The 8,235-nt window shown below is 41.5% G+C and overlaps 1 non-coding gene across 1 annotated transcript; it reads left to right on the top strand.

Annotated features, from left to right (window-relative positions):
* The first annotated feature begins 5,430 nt into the window (after positions 1–5,430).
* On the top strand, positions 5,431–5,502 carry trnad-guc (transfer RNA aspartic acid (anticodon GUC)). The gene has a single exon. It is a non-coding gene; the product is annotated as a tRNA-Asp (tRNA).
* The last annotated feature ends 2,733 nt before the right edge of the window (positions 5,503–8,235 follow it).

Genomic DNA, 8,235 nt, shown 5'->3' with positions numbered 1-8,235 from the left:
CCAAAGACGTACCGCTGGGTAGGTTAAATGGTCATTGTAAATTGTCTTGTAATTAGGTTAGGGTTAAATCAGGGGTTGCTGGGCAGCACAGCTCAAAGGACTGGAAGGGCCTACTCCATACTGTATTTCAATAAAGAAATAAAACTACACGGCATCTTGTCCGTGCTGAACGACTTAACCTGCCTAATCTCATTGAGCTGCACCTGGTCCGTAGCTCTTCATACCCCTCCCATCCATATACTTATCTAAACTTCTCTTGTACATTGAAATTGAGCTTGCATGCACCACTTGGGCTGGGAGACATTCCACACTCTCACCACCCTCCGAGTGAAGAAGTTTCCCCTCATGTTCCCATTAAACATTTCACCTTTCACCCTTAACCTATGACTTCTAGTCATAGTCTCACCCAACCTCAGTGGAAAGAGCCCGCTTGCATTTACTCTATCTATACCCCTCATAATTTTGTATACCTTTATCAAATCTCCTCTCAGTCTTCTACATTCTAGAGAATGAAGTTCTAACCTATTCAATATTTCCTTATAAGAACCTTGGGATGTATCCACTGTCAAACAATTTGATTGTACACCTTGTCAGCATTATACTCATAGATGTTGAGAAGTTTTTTTTCTTTTGAGAAACAGATATTAGCCAAAGTGCATGATTGTTTCTCAACTGTGAATAAACCAACAGGACCGAATTTTGTCATTTTCACAGTATTGAAGTTCATCTCCCCCCAAAAAAACAAAATTATTACATATTGTATGAGATTAATAATTCTATTTTCAATCAGAAAGAATGTTTTAGTATTTTCATCTATTTGTAAGCTCTTTTCGTGAGCTATGACAAATGGTGCAAATGCATAGAGTTTACGGGGGAACCAGGTTTGTTTTTGTCAAAAAATATAACATCATCACTATCATCTAATTCTCATCATTGTATTTTTTCAGGCAATGCCTTATAAACCAAACATAATATCTCCTTATAAAATATAGGTTTTAATTCATCAAGTAAACTTTCCTAAACTAGCATTTCATTCATAAACAAAGAAACACAGAAAACAGAATGAGAATAGCTTTTCAAGCCTGCTCTCTCATTCAGTATGATCAGAGCTGATCATCTCTCTCAGTGCCCTATTCCCACATTCATAACTAGGAACTCAGCTATCTCTGTTTTAGATAGATTTAGCAACTTGCCTTCTGCAGCCTTCAGTGGTCACAGTTTCCAGAAGCCCACCATCCTCTGAGTGAGAAACAATTTCATGCATCCTGTTTGTCTAGCCTTGTCAGAATAATTGAAGTGTTCATTTGACCTTCTCCAATTCTTCCAAGCTGCACCGAATACAAACCTCATCAAACTAGCTTCTCCTCAGATGACATCTGAAATTCCAAGAATCAGTCTGGTGAACCTTTGGTGTATTCTCTTTTTGACAAGGAAGGATAACAAACTGCACATAATATGCTAGGTGCATTCTAACCAGGTTCTATATAATTGTAGCGGGTTATTGAGGTTCTGGTCAGAAGAAAAGGAGCATACGTTACAAGAACAACAGGAATTCTGCAGATGCTGGAAATTCAAGCAACATACATCAAAGTTGCTGGTGAACGCAGCAGGCCAAGCAGCATCTATAGGAAGAGGCGCAGTCGACGTTTCAGGCCGAGACGCACAACAGATTCCACAGGTGCTGAATATCCTGGGCAACAGACACAAAATGATGGAGAAACTCAGCAAGTCAGGCATAATCTATGGAGAGGAATATACAGTTGATGGTTGGGTCTTGGCTTGAAACATTCCCCTCAGTAGTTCCTGCCTGACTTGCTGAATTCCTCCAGCATTTTGTGTGTGTTGTCAGGAATAGGGAGTGAGAATCAAGCAAATCCCTTGATGAGGGATGGAGGAGTACACTTAAGAAGTAATCAGATTGGGAGAAAAGGGGACGAGTTATCCTTAGCAGAGAAGATAAGTGAAAATCTTAACAGATTCTATAAGTAGATAAAGGAGTAAAGGGTTTCTACAGAGATAATAGATGCCCTTAAGGAGCTAGATTAAGTGTGAAGCCATGGGAGATTCTCAAGTGAATATTTCCCATCTGTATTTACCATGGAGAAGGTCATGCAAGTTAGTGAGTTCAGAGAAGAGAACACTGATGTCCTGAAACATTGACATGTGAAGGAGGATAAGTTCCCAAGATCCAACAAAGTATATCCTAGGGTATTGTGGGGTGGTTGATAAGAAATTGCTGGGTCCTTGGTTCAGATATTTGTATCTTCATTAGCCACAGGTGAGGTACTAGAAAACTGCAGTGTGGCTAATGTTGTGCCTTTATTTTAAGAAGGGTTGCAAAGATAAGCCTGGGAACTACAGGCCAATGTATGATAGGAATGAATGGTGGGAATGTGTGGTGGGAAAGGATTGAATGACTTGTCATATGAAGAGCGTTTGATGGCTCTGGGCCTGTATTCGCTAGAATTCAGAAGAATGAGGGGTGACCTAATTGAAACCCATTGAATGGTGAAAAGCCTTGATAGAGTGGATGTGGAGAGAATGTTTCCTATGGTGGGAGCATCTAAGACCAGAGGACACTGCCTTAGTATAGAGGGGTGTCCTTTCAGAACGAAGATGAGGAAAAATTTCTTTAGCCAGGGACTAGAGAATCTGTGGAATTCTTTGCCACAGACAGCTGTGGAGGACAAGTCTTTATTTAAATTTTAGGCAGATTCTTGATTGGTCAGGTCAAGAAGGGATATGGAGAGAAGGCATGAGATTGGGACTGAGAGGAAAATTGGATTAGCCATGATGAAATGGCAGATCAGACTCAATGGGCCAAATGGCCTAATTCTGCTCCTATATCTTATGGCCTTATTGGAATGTTACTGGGATTCTAGAGACAGCTGTATTTGGGAAGACAAGGACTGAAAAGGGAAAGTCAACATGACTTTATGTGTGCTTTCTCACAAATTTAACAAATTTCCACACTTTTTTGAACTGGTAATCAAAAGGATTGATGAGGACATTTGGCAACTGCATGGGCTTTAGCAAGACTTTTGACAAGGTTCTATACGTTTGGATGGTCTATAACATTAGATCACAGGGGATTCATGGTGAGCTAATCAATTTATACAAAATTGGCTTGATGAGAGTGGTCAAAGGGTGGTGGTGGAGGATTTTTCAGATTGGAGGACTGTGATCAGAGGTGTGCTGCAGGCAGGGATTGATGCTAGGTCCCCTGCTTCAAATGAAAGTAGTTTGGAGGAAAATGTAAGTGGCGTGATTAAGTACATTTACACATGACTCCAAAAATTCATAGTGCTGTGGACAGTGAAGATAGTTGTCTAAAGTTACAATAGAAACATAAAAAACATAGAAAATAGGTGCAGGAGTAGGCCATTCGGCCCTTCAAGCCTGCACTGCCATTCAGTATGATCATGGCTGATCATCCAACTCAGAACCCTGTACCTGCCTTCTCTCCATACCCCCGATCCCTTTAGCCACAAGGGCCATATCTAACTTCTTCTTAAAAATAGCCAATGAACTGGCCTCAACTGTTTCCTGTGGCAGAGAACTCCACAGATTCACCACTCTCTGTGTGGAGAAGTTTTTCCTCATCTCAGTCCTAAAAGGCTTCCCCTTTATCCTTAAACTGTGACCCCTCCTTAGGACTCCACAACCTGGATCAACACATTGAAGTCGTGTGGAGGCTTGTACGCTTCACAGACTCTATCAGGCAATGCCAACTCAGGGCCATGCATGTTGGGATGGATTAGATGCCAGAGGAAGATTGATCCAAACCTGCCTCCCAAACGGACAGACCTGCGTCTGCCCCTCCGGAGCCCTACCATACGAAACAAAAACAAAAGGATCTAAATTAATTGGGAAAGTTGTTGAAGCAATGGCAGACAACTTGGAAAAGTGATGTAGTTTGGGAAGTTAAACCAAGGCAGGACATATACAGTGAATGGCAGGGCCCCGGGGAGCTCTGTACGACAGAGAGACCTAGAGGTGGAAATACAAAGTTCTCTGAAAGTGGTGACACAGACAGTATGGTGAAAAAGGCATACAACTTTTTTGCCTTCTTTCATCAGGGCATTGACTAAAAGTGGTGGAACATTATGTTAAAGCTTTAAAGGCCACAGTTGGAGGAACTCAGCGGGCCAGGCAGTATCTATGGAAAAGAGTACAGTTGACGTTTCGGGCTGAGACCCTTCATCAGGACTCGGCCTGAAACATGGACAGTACCCTTTTCCATAGATACTGCCTGGCCTGCTGAGTTCCTCCAGTATTTTGTGTGTGTTGCTTGGATTTCCAGCATCTGCAGATTTTCTCTTGTTTTTGAGAAGGAAGTGATTAAGTTAGAGAGGGTGTGCAGAAATAAAGTCTAAGGATGTTGCCCTGATTCAAGGATTTGAGTTATAAGCAGACACCAGATAGGCTGGGCCTTTATCCTCTGGACCATAGGAGGTTGAGGGGTGACTTTATAGAGGTATATACAACCATGAGAGCATAAGGTGGCCACCGCCTTTTCTTAGGGTAGGGGACTCTAAAACTGCAGGGCAGAGCTTTAAGGTGAGAGGCGAAAGATTTAAAGGGGACCTGCGTGATATGTTTTTTTTCCACACAGATGGTGGTGGGTATATGGAATAAGCATTTAAAACATTTGGATTTCGGCTGGTGTAAATAAGTGATAGAAGTTGAGACTGGAATCATGACTATGTGAGCAAAGCAGATAGGGTAGGGATAAGGAAGGGAAAGGGCTGTGAATCATTATATTCAAATCACTGGTTTTTGGAGGTAGCGTGGTTGGTTTTTCATGGCAGCTAGTCTGTTTCAAAGACTTGCTGATGAGAGTGAAACATTCCTGGGGGTGTTCACCTGGACTGTGCAATTTGTAACTATTTTCTTTGAGGATATTTTAGACTTAATTCCTACACTGTTACGGTTGTGGGATTCAATCTGTGATGTTATCTGAGCCCCAATATTCTGCAAGCATTTTCTGTGTGGAAGATATCAGTCAATTAATTACAAGACCTTTTGATTATTTTAAATAATATAAACTGCAAAGAATCAACACTCAGATTCAACTCAATATTTAATTAAAAATACTGACGACAAGAGACTGCAGATGTTGGAATAAATAACTGATTTTATCTGCCGATTAAACGGATTTACTTCTATTTTGATAATTAATTAGATTTTCCTGGAGTTCATTGCTGGCTTAACAATGTTCAACGAAAGCAAGAATTCGTCCTACCTCAGGTACTTCAGCGTCAAGAACTTCGATTTAACAGCCCGCACACGAGCTGAAAGGCTGCTTACAGCAAAAAAAAATTATCAGCGAGTTGATCTATTCAATACATTAAAACGAAATGAAAAACTATTTTCATATGCTATATAAACCTAGTTTATATGGTGTACGGTGCCGCTATGATAACCGGCTCCTCGTTAGTATAGTGGTTAGTATCCCCGCCTGTCACGCGGGAGACCGGGGTTCAATTCCCCGACGGGGAGTGCTCAGCATTTTTAAAATAATGAGATCTCCTGTTTTTTTTACGAACTGGATGTTAAAACGTCTTGCGTTATTGTATGTTTTCAAAATCCTTAATAAAATTTATTTCACAATTCTTTGTGGTCAATTTCATTTTTCTGAAACGGAGGTTAATGATAGGCACCACCACGCAAAGTCTAACGACCTCTTGCATTCATTGTTAATTATCTACAACTGTTACGTTCTGTGAAAATTTACAAACGATCTTAAATTTGAAACAAATTTGGCTATACCTCTGCCCATTTCCCCATTTGCAGCTGCTTTATATTTAGAGCCGAGAGTGTATGTGTGGTTCCGAGGGAAATAGGCAAGGTTGGTGTTGTTTACTTGGGAACAAAGGACACATGATGAAGTTTGAATAGAGTTATATAAAGTTATAAGCTCAGACAAGGGTGAACAGAAATAATGTATTTCCCTTTGCAGGAAGGCCCATAACTGGAAGGGGTCAGCATGCATTGATGGGACTAGGTGGGAGAAGGAATTAAGTGGGATAGGTCAGTGGTCCCCAACCACTGGGCCGCAGACCAGTACCGGGCCGCAAAGCATGTGCTACTGGGCCACGAGGAAAGGATGTGATTTGGCGATATGAAACGATATGAGTCAGCTGCACCTTTCCTCATTCCCTGTCATGCCCACTGTTGAACTTTAACGCACGCGAGGTCATCAGTGACCCAAGATGCAAATGACCCAAGACATGCAAAAGAATGGGTCCGTGACCCATTTGTGAATGTCCCCGGTGACTCATTCATGTCAGCGCGGGAAAAAGATCAACTCCTCGAGCTTGCAAATGATATGGTGAGATGAAAAGCATGTTTGACATAACATCTCTGCCGGCGTTCTGGATCAAAGTCAAAGCTAAATATCCTGAGATAGCCACGAAAGCACTGAAAACGTTGCTTCCATTTCCAACATCATATCACTGCGAAGCGGAGTTTTCTGCGATGAATGCAACCAAAACTAAATTGCAGAATAGACTGGACATGAGGAACCCCCTTCGAGTATCGCTGTCTCCCATCACCCCTCGATAGGACCGCGTTGTTGCAGGGAAACAAGCCCAGGGCTCCCACTGATTCAGTGATATTGGTGTGTTGCAATGATTTTATATGTTCATACGAGGAAAATATGCGGTGTGTTTAATATCCAAACGTTACTTAAAATGTTATGATGCTATTGACTTATAAGTGACTTATAATTCTGTGGTCCCCAACCTCCGGGCTGCGAAGAATGCAGTGGTACAGCGGTGGCCGGAACACACCCAGCACATCTTTAAGAAAAAAGCCGAAATAAACTTCGTTCCGGGCACTGCTGTACCACTGCATTCTTCGCAGCCCGGAGGTTGGGGACCCCTGTTATAATTGACTTATCACTATACTCATGTGAGGAAAATATGCGCTGTGTGTTTAATATTAAATTTGTTAGATAAACCCCTTTAGAAACGAAATTGAGTGTGTTAGCCACTTATAAGTGACTTATCACCTATATTCCAGTCGTGATTAACACCCATCCCTCCCTCCCTCCCCCCTCCCCCCCCACCAGTCGGCCGGTCCGCAAGAATATTATCAATATTAAACCGTTCCACGGTGCAAAAAAGGTTGGGGACCCCTGGGATAGGTCATACAAATTAGGGTGTCTGGGCGAAAGTGTGCTGGATACAGAAACCTTTATCACCCTTAGAAAAATATATCTAGATAATCACATGAAGAGGCATTTAATAATCTGGTAGTTGATCAGAAGTTAGAAAGTCAAGTTTGTTTTATCTATTTTTGGCCAGCATTGACGTGTTGGGGTGAATGGCCTCCTACACTCTAAATGAGAATGATCCATCTTTGCACGTCAGCAAATGAACAATACAATGTTTTTTAAAATCACATAGTAACTTGAAAAAATAGTTCAATATAGGACAACAGCAGCTTAACACAATTACTGCAACCAAGCTAATTTCTCTTAAACTCCAATATTTGAAATTGAGAGAAGGGAACAGGGCCAGCCTGGGCTTACAGATACAAATGAATTACCATGCTGGTAATGTTATTGTGATCAAAGCTCTGCAAAGCAGAGTGGTACATCATCTCAAAAGAGAAATTCACAGAATAGTGCAGGTTCATGTTATGAGAATGGATATGTTGTTGGGTTCCAACAATATCAAAGAAATGTACAGAAACACACAAAATGTTAGAGTATCTCAGCAGGTCATGCAGCATCTATGGCAATGAATAAACAGTCGATGTTTCAGGCTGAGACCCTTCTTCAGAAATGTACAACACAAGAAGGCTACCTTTCCAATCAGGTCCGCACTCAAGATTGAAAAGGTAGAACTTCACAGTAGTTTTTCAGAGTTGAACTGCAACTAATCACTACGTGGGGTTCATTAGAAAGGGCGAATAAAAATCCAATCAAATGAAGTTTAATTATCATTTAAACCATACATAGCTATAGCTGAACGAGACAGCATTCCTCGGGACCCAGGGTGGAAAATATTCAAAATAGCGAGTAACATAATTCAAAATATCGAGCAAAGAAGCACATTCTGGGAATGAAAGGGTTTTCATATGAGGAACGTTATTAGCCCTGGGTCTGTACTCGGTGGTATTTAGAAGGAGGAGAGGGGATCTCATTGAAACTTTTCGAGTATTGAAAGGCCTAGACAGAGTAGATGTGGAAAGGATGGCTGAAAGAGGCCACAGTTGGGAGCTTAA

Source organism: Mobula hypostoma, chromosome 9 (genome assembly GCF_963921235.1).
Source record: "Mobula hypostoma chromosome 9, sMobHyp1.1, whole genome shotgun sequence".
Taxonomy (NCBI): Eukaryota; Metazoa; Chordata; class Chondrichthyes; order Myliobatiformes; family Myliobatidae; genus Mobula; species Mobula hypostoma.
Note: the sequence above shows the minus strand (reverse complement) of the source record. Positions and strands in the feature narration are given on the sequence as shown.